This window comes from Ascaphus truei, chromosome 2 (genome assembly GCF_040206685.1).
Source record: "Ascaphus truei isolate aAscTru1 chromosome 2, aAscTru1.hap1, whole genome shotgun sequence".
Taxonomy (NCBI): Eukaryota; Metazoa; Chordata; class Amphibia; order Anura; family Ascaphidae; genus Ascaphus; species Ascaphus truei.
In genome coordinates, this window is record NC_134484.1 from 314,467,755 (window position 1) to 314,481,719 (window position 13,965).

General features: G+C 38.2%; 1 protein-coding gene across 1 annotated transcript in view; it reads right to left on the reverse strand.

The window, feature by feature from the left end:
- Positions 1 to 3,363, reverse strand: part of DDC (dopa decarboxylase) — a 174,982-nt gene extending 171,619 nt beyond the window's left edge. The window contains exon 1 of the mRNA XM_075586479.1: positions 3,275 to 3,363. The gene's annotated coding sequence lies outside the window, so the exon portion shown is untranslated. The remainder of the gene's footprint in view (positions 1 to 3,274) is intronic.
- Between the last annotated feature and the right edge of the window lie 10,602 nt (positions 3,364 to 13,965).

Sequence of the window (13,965 nt, forward strand, 5' to 3'; positions counted from 1 at the left end):
ATGAATCCCATCGCTCCCCCATGACTGCACAACGCGTCTTTCACCTGTGCACACGCCGCAGGAAATACTGGGGCCTTAGTCTTAAGTGCACATTAGAAGCGATTTGTCAAACTTCGGAGCTAGTGAAATAGGCCCCCTAGATTCTACAGAGTTGCTGACTTAAATCAAGAGGTTTTTTTTAGGTTATATAAGCAACCTCAAGAAAATGGCACAGCTTCCAGATATTTACGCAAATTTATGTGTAATACTTTGCATTATTCTCACTGTAATAGTTGATGTGAGATGACACTAAATGACACTGATGACACTAAATTGTGTAAGGTAGTAAACTTAGAACAGCATGTAATTTCTCTCCAGAAGGACTTGAATAGACTGAAAACTTGGGAAAGTAAAATGCAGATGAGGTTCAATAGATAAATGTAAGGTTATGCATTTGGGAATGAAGAATAAACAGGCAATATACAAACTAAATGGGACAAAATTAGGTCAATCCTTGAAGTAGAAGGATTTAGGAGTCTGTGTAGACAGCAAGCTTAGCAATAGTGCCCAATACCAGGCAGTAGCTACTAAGGCAAATAAGATCTTATCTTGCATTAAACAGCATATGGAGGGAAGTAAACATAATTATGCCAATCTATAATGCCCAAGTAAGACCACACCTTAAATATGGAGTACAGTTTGGCAACCACTCCATAGAAAAGACATTGTGGAACTAGAAAAGAACAGAGAAGAACCACCAAATTAATATACAAATATATCACTGGGGGGTTTTGTTTGCCTTCCTCTGGATCAAAATTCTGTACTGTAAATACAAAAATATGATACATATTTGTTGTCTAAATGTAACATACTGTAGGTTGAACTCGATTGACTAATCTTTTTTCAAGCTCATCTACTATGTAACTATGATTGTTGGAAATATAGATTCGTTGATGGATAGATAGCTGTAAATGATAGATAGTTTTGCAACAGTATAAATCATTTTCTTCCCCGTTTTAAGACTTTCGGACTGCAGAGTCTAGCTTTAAAAGTTTTCTGGCTGCATAACTGGGTGAAAATTATTAATAGAGACGTCTCATATCTGGAACTGAACATCCCATCCCCTATATGTTTATAATCATTTATTATACAGTCTCATTACACATGCAATGCAAATTACGATTGCAGCATCACCAATGTAAAAATAATACTAGATACATTTTTGTTGGAAAAGATTGTGAAATAATTTCTAAAAGATATTGCCTACTTGAATTCTTTAGACTATAGCAAATGACACACATATTTACTTTTAATAAAATTAAAATGTTTTAACTACTTTTATTTAGACAAAAAAACAGAACATGTGCTAACCCACGTATTATTTGCATTCATTAAGCCCACTTAAAATGTTTGCTATATGCTAAATCGATTCATTATGTTTTTTCTACTAGTTAACACTTATGCTGTCTGAGGGGCCAGCAACAGACTGCTAATCATTATCTTGCTGGAACCTCAGGCCACAAAAGCTTTAAACAAAAACACAATAACCTTTGTTTGCTTTTCACGTGAAACAAATGTTACCACATCTAAAATCAGTACGGCCTCTATATCTGCTGTGAAGCTGCTTCCCCGTGTGGAATGGGGGTAAAATATTCTCTGGTATGGGAGATAGTCTCACGTCATATGGAATAAGGGTCTATGAGTCAGCCATCGAGGACTGACGTCTTACCATTAACTTGCAATTAGCTGAAATACCAGTGTTAAATAAGCAGTTGTAGAAAAAACTGTACTCATCCTGCATTTTGCATTTCGTAATGCAAACGGTGCAACAGAAGGGCTAGTAACATGTTTTCCTTCTCTTCAGTTCATTGACTCTAGTGGTCAAAGTATGCTTGTACTAGGGAGTAGAGTACCATTATATTTTTTATATACAACTTTGCAGTACCAATATATATATATATATATATATATATATATATATTTTTTTTTTTTTTATATATATATATTGGTACTGCAAAGTTGTATATAAATATATATATATATATATATATATATATATATATATATATATATATATATATATTGGTACTGCAAAGTTGTATATAAAAAATATAATGGTACTCTACTCCCTAGTACAAGCATATATATATATTTTTTTATATACAACTTTGCAGTACCTATATATATATATATATATATATATATATATATATATATATATATATTGGTACTGCAAAGTTGTATATAAAAAAAAAAATATATATATATATATATATATTGGTACTGCAAAGTTGTATATAAAATATGGTACTCTACTCCCTAGTAGATAAATAAATAAATAAAAATATTTATGTTCCCAATCGTCGGCAAAACTTCTACGTTTAAAGCACAGCAAGTATATGGAAGACATGAATTTCAGTCAGGGGTCGAGGTGGTTTAAAAAACAAAGTGGTGGTAACTGCTGATTGTATTTCAGCAAGATTTATACAATTTATATTTACAAAGTAGAACAGGAAAGAGTCTATCTAAAATAAATTGATTACTCTTTAAATAGAGGGTGGATTTACGCGTTCGTCAGTAAAAAAAAATAATATATATATATATATTTTTTTTTTTTTTTTACTGACGAACGCGTAAATCCACCCTCTATTTAAAGAGTAATCAATTTATTTTAGATAGACTCTTTCCTGTTCTACTTTGTAAATATAAATTGTATAAATCTTGCTGAAATACAATCCGATTAGCCTTTACCGAATGCTAAATACATTAACAACACAGCAGTTACCACCACTTTGTTTTTTAAACCACCTCGACCCCTGACTGAAATTCATGTGTTCCATATACTTGCTTTAAACGTAGAAGTTTTGCCGACGATTGGGAACATAAATATTTTACAAACAAAAGAAATGAATTTGCCAGTAGATTCACAGTTTTATCACCAAAAGCGATTAGATATACACGACAAATAAATCGTTTAAGGGAAATATTACACGCATACAAATAATTGAAAGTATTATACTTGATTAGATCTCCTACATTGAACATACCACCGTGTTTAGTGCTTTTGGTCATAGATTGAATTGCCCATACAAGCATGTTGTTGTATACTTAAACATCATTGTCACCTACAAACACTGCAACAAGTGAAAAAGCCACTATTAAACTATATGTTGTTATGATGTGTGAGGCGTGTATACATGATCACCAAAGCTCAGAGTTAGTGTTGCAGTAATCCAGTTATTTATCTTCTTGGGATTAACTAGTCATAAAGCTGCTAAGGCAGAATGTTACTTACAGTTCTTGTGAATCTCCTGTCTCATCTACAGCTCCCCTCTGAGAGATATGATGTACTGGTTAAGCAGCTGACAATATATACCCAAAGTGTCCACTCCCCCACAGCCAATCAGAGCCCATTGCCTGTCATTCAGCAATCAGCAGCAGCATCTTCCCAACACAGCGATGAGCGATCCATTTACTGCCCCTGGTATATTGCACAAGCAAATACAAATCCAACAAAAGGATCACAAGGAATGTACACGTGTACTGTGAATTCATATTATATTCATTGGTTTCATAGTCTGATGTGTGTGAGGTTTGTTATATGACAGAAGGAAAGCAGCTGTGCCTAAGCCACTCCATCTCTCTGTGCCACAAGCAACAAGTGTTTAGGTTGTAAACTTCCAGTGACAGAGATTAAACACAACTGCACTTTTGCGTTGTACATAAAACTGTATATACTGTAGTGTGGACATTATATATGAATACATCTAAAAAATATTGTTTAACACAGTAATCAGTACTTGTAATTTCTGAAACGTTAAAGAGGCAATCAAAGCGGTACTTACATTTTTTATATATACATTTCTTTTAATATATGCAGCCTTTGATTACCTTTATTGAAAACGAATTACCTAAGTTGCCGATCGCTTCATTCTCCTGTGATCGATCAGCAAATATCCTGCTTCCTGAAGTTTACTAAATTTCTGCCTTTCAGTTTCAATAAATCCTTTAGTCAGTGTAACTCTGCAGCTACAATGTACTCTTATATTAAGGTAACTATACTAATACTTATACTAAGGTAACATTACGTATTGTTACAGTTTGCAGCTCAAACTGCTGGGAATATTGGCAACAAATGATCACAAACAGCAAAGAGTTGCAAAATCTTGCACTGCTGGGGAGATGTGCTAAAACCTGCTATAGAAATCAAAGGATGCTCACTATATTAAATGGCCTTAAGAGTTGAATAAAAAAAAATGTAGTACAGCACCGACATTGTTTATTGCACTAAATCACGACGGCACGCCGAGATCTACCCCAGCTGCCGCCAGTAACAACCGCGCGCCGCCGCGTTTCCCCCACGCACCCCCCCTCCACTTTGCGCGCAATTTACCCCCCTTCCCGACCCCGTACCCGGCTCCTGCTCTGCCCCTCTGCTTCCACGCACCACCGCTTACCTTCATTTGATCTCCAGGGGTGTCGGGGAAGCCTGGGGAAGCCGAGGAAGACGGGGAAGCCGGGCGCGCATGTTACTGTGACGTCACAGTGCGCCGCCACGCGCCGCGGCTACCCGCTTCCCAGACGCATGCAGCCGGCGGCTTTTGCTGCAATAAACAATGTCGCTACTGTAAGTGTTATCTGATACTACAGAACTGATTAATAAAAGAATAAAAACACACAAATGTAGGATATTTCATGATTTGCACCTTTAAGGAGGAAAAAATATAAAACATATTGCATGAGATAAGCACAGGAGTTTTCTCTCACTCTCCCCCCTCCATCAATTACCCAACTCTCACTCAATCCCCCCCACCCCACCTCGCATGTATTTCCTACATGATAGTAATAAGTATGTGTTTTGTTTATAACATTTCAAATTATTATGAGGTGACTATTATCAGGTGACTATCTATATAATATAAAATATACAAAAATACACATCAAATATTTGTCTAGTATACTTCTTACACTATTTAGTATGCATTTATAGAGAAGACTCACTGTCACATGTTTTCCAACACATCACACACATAATAACGTTTAACTGAACATTTTATAGTAGCTTGTTGGAACAGGAGTTTATTTAATCAACATTTCACGGAAACAGCAGACCACATAAGTAATGGGTATGTTGTTCCCCCAAAACATCACAGGAGGCATTGGTCACCCCCTCCTTCTCCACAGCACACAAGACTCAGGTGGGTTACATAATCCACTGCTGTGAGAAATGAATCTATTGTTTCTCCACCCATCTCCTCATTTGTGGAACCTCCTCCTTTTCCCCACACATCCATTGCCACCCCATAGACAAGATAGCCAGGGAGTGAGAAAGACACCTAGTAAGCTTTAGAGTGTGATAGGTCCAGTGCCATAGAACAAACATTGCATGGCTTAGGGCATTGGCGCACTGTGCGTTCTGTGGGCAAATTGTTATTAGAGGTGTGGTACATGGGGGGTTGTAGACACCGATACTCACAGAGCATCTGACCACCGGACCATCCTAAAGTGCTCCACAGTATAGAGAGGTTTGGTTTATGCTAGGTGATGCTCCTCCTGTCCCTTTAGTTGCTTCTACTCATCTACATAGTGATGGAGATCCTTCATTCTATTAAAAACGAATTCCTCATTCTTATGATGTCTTTCTGTCACTCTTTTACTTAATCTTTTTCAGTCAGGGTATGTCACTATATAGAACAGGAAATTATTTTGACTGTCAATACGTATGTATGTATGTCTTTATTTATACAGTATAGCGCCATTGATGTACATACCACTTCACAGAAGTACTGTAATACATGTGACAATCATATAAGTAACAAATAATAGAAATAACACATAAAAGGAAGAAGTGCTTCAGACATAAAAGTAACATTTAGGAAAAGGAGTCCCTACTCTGAAGAGCTTATAATCTAATTGGTAGGTAGGAAGAACGTACAGAGACAGTAGGAGGGAGTTCTGGTATGTGCGTCTGCAAAGGGCCAAGGTTAATGTATGAGGTGTTAATTGTCAGCCATGGAGCTACTCATATGCTTCCTTAAGCAGGTGTCTTTTAAGGTACCCCAAAGGCATCCTGCTCTAAACCTTATGTAACGCGTAGCTCACCACAAACAAAGCGCGACCGCGGTGCTGAGTAGGGAATTGAGAAATGCCAACCCACAGCTACGCGGGCGCGCCTAGGATGTAGATTAGTCTTGCTAGCTGGGTCAGGAGTATGGAAGGTAGAGTAGTCATTATACTTGCCAGGTCTGGTTTGGAGAGTAGCGGATCGTTGGGGTACTTTGCCAAGGTCTTTAGAGTGGAGAGTAGTCGCTGTGAGGATAGCCAAGGTCAGGGTTGTAGAGATCAGGATGGTCGTACGTAAGCCGGATCAGAGTTGGAGAGATGCGGAGTCCAGTGAATGAAGCAGGGTCAGGCAGCAGAGAGGTCAGGAACAAGGCAGACAGGGCACGAGGCAGGGAACAGCAGGATTGAGGTAGAATGCAGCAAGTCACGGCGTCACACACTAGGTTATGCTCAGCAATGAGTGTCTGGGCTGAGCTGGTATTTAAGGAGCCTCCCTGCAATGGGAAGTGGGGCGGGACGAGATGGTACGCACGGATAGGCTTCTGGGTCATGCAGGTGTGCCTTATTATGCAGCCCGATTAGGTCTGGGGGTGGAGCTTTGTCCCGTGCACGTCACTGACGTCAGGAGGTGTCCGATCGCGTGCCGTTCGCGCACCGTGCATGCCCGTCATCCGAAAGGTAACGGAGTCTGGAGGCGGGTCCATTGGAAACCTGTCTTACGCACGTCACTTACGTCAAGGGGTGGCGACTCGATCGTGCGCCACTTGCACACTGCGCATGTCCGTCTTCAGAGCGGGGGCGGATCTGGAGAGGCAGGCTGATCGCGCGTCGTGAAACTGCCGTGGGACCGCAACTCTTGAGTGACAGATGTAGAAAGCTGAGGAGGGGAGTTCCGGCCATCAGGATGGCGAATCCTCACACCTTATCAATCATTTGCCACCAACCCTTTATGAGCAAAACTCAGTCAACAGAGGAGCAAGCCAGACCCGCAATATTATAAAAGGATAGCAAAAAGGGATTGTCTGCTTAGGGTTTCATTAACATTGTAATAAAAATCTGCACTTAATGTGACAATATAATAACTTCTGACCTGGTATTAAAGTCACAGATACTGTAGGAGATATATATATATAATCAAAAAATAAATAGATGATACCGTTCTGTGGCTAACGAAATGCTTTTATTTGTGCGAGCTTTCGAGATACACTGATCTCTTCTTCCGGCGATGTTACAATGAATGAAGCAAGCAAAAGGTATACTTAAAAACAGTGTCTCTTGGAGCTTATTGAAGCTCGGCTAACACGGTACTGATACGAAAAGGAACTGGTAGACATCTTTTCTTCCTTCAACATCAATAATATGGGGCTAAAATTTACATCAGAAGTGGATAAATCAAGGATCACTTTCCGTGATTTGGAATTGAGTGCCAATGAAGATGGTAAAATTATTACGAAAACTTTTTTCAAAAAAGTAGCTGCCAATGGATATATACACAGTACCAATAACCATTATAAAAAAATGGTTGGAGAACATCTCCTGGGGCCAATTTTTAAGGGTCAGGAGAAATTGTTCTCTTGACTCTGATTATTTGGCCCATGGGGATATTCTAGTTAAGAAATTTGTGGCCAAAGGCTATAATAAGGATATCATTCTAGATACATTCAAACAGGTAGGTTCAATGGATAGATGTGAAATTTTGGAGAAATCAAAACAAAAGATCAAGAAATGTGATAGAGGGTTGAGTAATAATTCTAGTTCACCTTTTTTTGTTACACAATATAATAATGCATTTTTCAAGATTAAATCGATACTGAACTCCCATTGGAATATCCTGTTGAATGACCAGATTATTGGTAACAAACTATCGGCCAGACCACCAGTTGTATTTCAAAAGGCAAAGAACATTAAATCTGTCTTGGCACCAAGTAGACTAAAAAATTCAGAGGTCATGCACATGAAGGATACAAATGATGTTGATGGTAATTTTCTTTGTAAGCGCCCAAGATGTATAACATGTAAACACCTAAGAACTTCAAATAGTATCTCATCTCATTCCAGTGGAACTACACATTTGGTTAAAGGACATATAAATTGCTTATCCAGCTTTGTAGCCTATGCTATTATGTGCCCCGGTTGTATACAATACATTGGAAGGAAAGCACTTCCTTTAAGTACACGGTTCTTAGAACACCGTAGGAACGTAATACATGGACTACAAACACACAGTTTATTTCGTCACTGTCAGTTGAAACATAATAAAGACCCAGCTACATTAGTAGTGATGGGCATAGAAAGTATCAAATCTACTCTAATAAGCGGGGATAGACATAAACGATTAAATCTAAGAGAAACCTACTGGATTTATGTTCTTAACACACTTAGCCCATCTGGTTTAAACGACTGCTTTGATATTAGTACTGTAGTTTGATAGGTTAATTCTCCCTTGGTGATATGATATAGAGGTCTGGGTTGAACATGCTTGACATGTTCCCTCTGTGTCTGTCTCATGAGTCTCTTCCTCACAAATCTGTTTATTAGATAGTTCACGAATTAAAATATATAATAATACTAATCACTTCACCATATAAATTAAGATTTAATATATTTATTGTTAGTTTCACACACATTAATATTACTTTATATAGAAATATAATATTGTTTGGTAGTATACATTTGTATGCTCTTTATTATTGTATTTTGTTTATTGAAGTATGTACATTTACATGCTATTAGAGATTTAAGATACTTAATAATATAAATCACTTCACTATAGAAATCAAAAATGTATTATATATATTCATATTAGTTTTACACATATTAATATCACCTTATATAGAAATATACAATATACAGTAATTTCATGTACTCTGCATCTACAAATTGGAATACATTTATTTACATGTTATTAGATAGAGATATATATATTTTCACAGATTAGAACACACAACATGATTTCCTCCGTAACTGACAGCGAATTAATTATTTATTTTTGCTGTACAGTGCATTCTTTTCAGTTTGCGACATTTGTGATCTCGGATAAAAAGTTTCTGTTTGCTTGAGGTTTCTTTTCTTTTTATCTGAAAGACACATCCATATTAGTATTTCAGATACATATTAAATTACAATATATGGTTTAATACACTATGGGTTAATATATACCTTGGGGTACTTATTATTATTATTAATATAAATAGCAATACTACAATTATTAATATCCATGTAATACTATCTATCACTCGTACACTTTGTTGCATGGTCACGGACACCCCGAAAAATATTAACGATCGGAGCAATGTATGAGTGGGTTCTTTCGAATATGTTATCCTTTCAAGTACACCTTAAATGTATCTCAATCATTTATCCTCCTTTAGTAGCCCATTTGGGAGGTTGCAGATCACTGTCAAGTGGCTAGCATCCACCTCAAATTTATAGGAGGATTGAATGATTGGATTGATCAATATAATACATTTATTGTTTTTCCTCTTCCATTTTCCTTTTGAAATTTTGGATTTACTATTAAGTTTACATTGGTACCTGTTGATAAAGCTGTGAATAACAACACAAGTCTGAGGATATGTTTTGCAGAATAGACAAATAAGTTTATTGCTTGTGCGGTGCACACGCAGAGGAGAGTTTCAAAATAAAATCCTCCCAAAGACATGGTGCATACAGGCCTTATTTATACACAAAATACTAAACCCACGCCCCCTCTACAAGGTTGCGTGTCGTCACTACGTGAGCGTAAAAGGTAAACAAATTATGCACACGAATTCATTGAGTTAATGACATTATGGGATGTCTAAATGAGATGATTCAGCAATAATACTTTATTAAGCTGGTGACCTTTTCTCTACATACAGAACCTCAAAAACCCCCACCTTCGGAATGGGAAACCATCCCTATCAGTCTGGCCTTTTTCATAACATTGGCACTTTGCTCAAGGTTTTTCAGTTAGCTGCTTGGTTTATTCTCACTTGAAAGTTGAAAGCAAAAACCTCATTCAAAAACGTCCATCTCATAACCCGTTCACTCAGACAAAACCTAAGATGGATGCTGACTTAAAATGGTTGCATAGATCCCAGTGCTGTTATGTCAGACCCCCCCCCCCTTACGTCATATTCTCACTTTGTCACTCCCTCCTTTTTTATTCTTAAAACATAGCTTTTGAGAATTAAGTTCATGATGATAGTCCAGGGATAACTCAGAGGACAAGGGTGCGTTCCCTTCACTGTCATAGTCTCGTAAGGCGCTGCGGCCAATACACTGGCGACAAACTTTATTCGAGCTCGGCTAGTCCCACGAATTCGGGTATACCCGGGTGTATTGAGGTTTGTGACTGTTTTCTGCCCGAGTGCATTGAGGTATTTTCCAGGCAGGGATTGAAGCATTTTATTCCCGCTGGCTGCAATACTGCACAGTATATATATATATACTGCATTACAATTCATGAATTTATGCCATCTGGTAGACACGCGAAGCATTGCAGCCTATTAAATCCTAATCATTATCATTTAACAGATCAGCCGCCCGTCAGCCAGGCATGAACCCAGGCTGGGAAGGCAAACGCACCGGGGCTTGTCAGAGGTGAGGAGCGGCGCATTCCAGGTATCTGCCAGGTACATACTGGGTATTTGCTCGAATAAAGTGTGTCGGTGCAGTATGTATTTTGATGAATTGAATAACTGTGGTCGGCATCTTCTTTCTTCACGGTACTGCTGTTTTCTGGCATCTGTAAAGAGTGGCATCCGAATGGGGGAGGGGGTCGCACACCTGTGGATCATACCTTTGCAACACGTGACACACACATACAACAAGTAACACTCCCACACATCCAAGCATTCAAAAGTTTTTGCTCCAAGTGATCTAAGCCATTCACCTAACCCCAAGGGTGATAATCTGTCACTTCCCTTTGTAACCCTCTTTTGAATCTCTTGTATTTCATCTAGTTCATGCTGCACATTGCTACACTGATCTGGAATAAAAACACAACATTGTTCCTCAATTAGGACACATACCCCTCCTTTTGAAGCTAAAACATAGTCTAAAGCAATTCTGTTTTGTAAGGCCATAAGCCTAATCTGAACCTGTTCTTGGTTTAATGATGAAATTAAAAACTGCAAAATTAAGGCCACATCCTTCCTGTAAATTGTTATCTGACTAAACATACATTTTTACACAGGTTTCATTGGTTGGTGGAGATACTTGACCCATAAATTGATTCTTGTTCCTAGTGTGTGATACACCCTTTAAAGAGGTTCCCTTAAAAAATTGGAAAAATACAGAAATTATACACATAATACTAAAAACCTTATTTTATGCAAGCAACCTTTCTTTGGGTATGCAGTTGCTAGATAAAAGAAATTGCAACTATCTCTATCATCATATATTTTCAGAATCATCACAACATTCTATTACTGAGAATTGAGGGGGTTTGGTATCTGTGGAAGCTAATGCATGATCCTCACCCTGCACGCATTGTATACATCATTCACTCAGAATATCAGAACAGACGATGTCTGCGATGGTCAACATGGCTGACTTATGATCCTTTCCTTGTGGCTGACACACGCTCCTGGGTGACCCCCTCCTTTCGGTGGAGGTGCAACACACTTCTGGATCAAAGTTTTGCTGCACATGACACATACATAGAGAGTGATGAGTACTGCCAAAACACATACAAGAGCTTTCACAAGCCACGCTTCCAGGTAACCAATCCTCCCATCAAGGCTCACTTGTACATACACCTTCAATTTCTAACTTAACACACTCTAAAGAATAAAAATATTGAGTCTCTGAAAAAATGAAATGTTCTGATAAAACCTGGCCTTAGCCTGGTGTCTTATTTTCCTCGTTGGTTAACGGTTAGAGTTTTGACTCGGCAAGACGTTAACTTGATGCGGCTGTGCTTTAGGTGACTTTGGTCTTTGGTGGCGCTGGAACGAGCTTTACGTGCTGTGGGTCCAGGAAAATGACTCTGCCGCTTTAATTGCTGTATTGGTGATTACTTTAAGCCTTTTCACCTTGGATGAAGAGCATGCTTGCGCAGGAAATATGTGACTATTAACCCCATCTCGAGTAGGTGCACTTTCACCTTTGCCTAGAGAGACTCAAAAAATGTATTAGTTGCATACAACGTACTGTTTTATTACCACTAACATGGTCCTTAATTCTTTCCTTTGGACTGTTGATAGTCACAAGTCATCCCATATGTGTCTCATAGGGAGATAATTTATACCTAGGAATAAATTCTTGTATCAATGTGTTTACTCCTGTCTTAGCATCCGCATATAGACAGAGGTATTCCCTATTAATGTTCCTCAAATTAAAACTAAGTAGCCAATGTAAACCTGACTTTGATACAATCTAAGTTCCTGAAACTTTAGGGCCTCATCCGTTGCCATACCACTTGCTTCCATAATTAATTCTATCCTGTCTGCAGGCCATATCCCTAAGACCTGGGAAACTGCCAAAGTTTGTCCCAATCTTCAAAAGTGGGGACAAAAAACCCTGTCTCAAACTACAGGCCAATATCCCTTTTCCCAATACTATCCCCTGTTATGGAAAAATATTCACTCCCAATTAAGCAATTATTTTACCCCTACAAATTTCCTAGCCAATCCCTATCTGGCTTTTACCCCTACAAATTTCCTAGCCAATCCCTATCTGGCTTTTACCCCAAACACTCCACTGTAACTATTCTGCTAAAAAAATTGAAATGCCTTGTATATAATGCATACCTTATTCACTTATGTAACTGCTTTTGCAACTATGTATCCCCTGTATTTAACCCTATACACACGACACACCCACAAATGAGAGGTGACTCCCAAATTCACCCCTTCCTGGTAAACCCATTCTAGATTACACAGCAATCTTTTACAATAACCACTGCTTACGGACACCTTTGGTAAAAAATAAATGGTTAATTCGTTATAACATACATCACATTCAGTTAATAGACAAATGATTTTGTATAAGACTTCACACTAATGTCTTACTTTACATAATCTCTTTGCACAGTGCTGAGCACACGGTCAGCTTTATCATTTTAAAGACACTCTGCATATTCATATGACTAAAGAAAAAAATAATTCTATAAGACTTGTTTCCGGGCAAAGAGCCATTTTGTTTCTGGGCGTTTCGCCAATTGACCCTGGAAAGATAAGATAACGGTACACCACGGCTTCTTCCTGAAAAATAATAATTATTGGATTGGAACTTTTGCTTAAAGTTTAAATACATGGAGCTTTATCCAGAGCCCTAAGAACTACATTTTTTATGGCCTCTCAAAAATGAACCCACGGGCTTTTATATAGCTAAGGTTTATATAACTTCTTAACACACAAATAACTCCACACGCTCATGCTATCTTCCTCCACTCAGTTCTTTTTAATGCCTTCTGTTTGAACTTTCATAGTTTCACTGACTTCATTCACTACAAATTTATGCTATCCTGTTGCAATTCTGTCCTTTCTCAAGCTACACAAACCTATTTCTCTCCATTAGTCAACACTCACAAGTCTAACCCCACACTAACTCTTCCTTCATCTCACCTCAGGACTTTGCTGACTATTTTAAGCAAGAGGTTGAATCCATACACCAGAACATTCCCTCTTTTTCCTCCTATCCTACTTCGCTTCCTACTCTCTTCCTGCTTTCCTTGACTCTTTTTCCACTGTATCAGAAGAGTGTCAACATCACTGTTGATCTCCTCTTCTCCCTCTAATCTGCTACATTTCCATTCTCCTTCAAACATGTAATAGTTATACCATGACTCAAAAATAGCAAGCTTGACCCTACCTGTCTTTCTAACTACTGAACTTGTCTTGTATTCTCTTGCTTGCTCCATTTTCTCAACACCCATTCTCTCCTTAACCCTCTACAATCTTACTTCTGCACTGCTCCCTCCATGGAGACAATTTT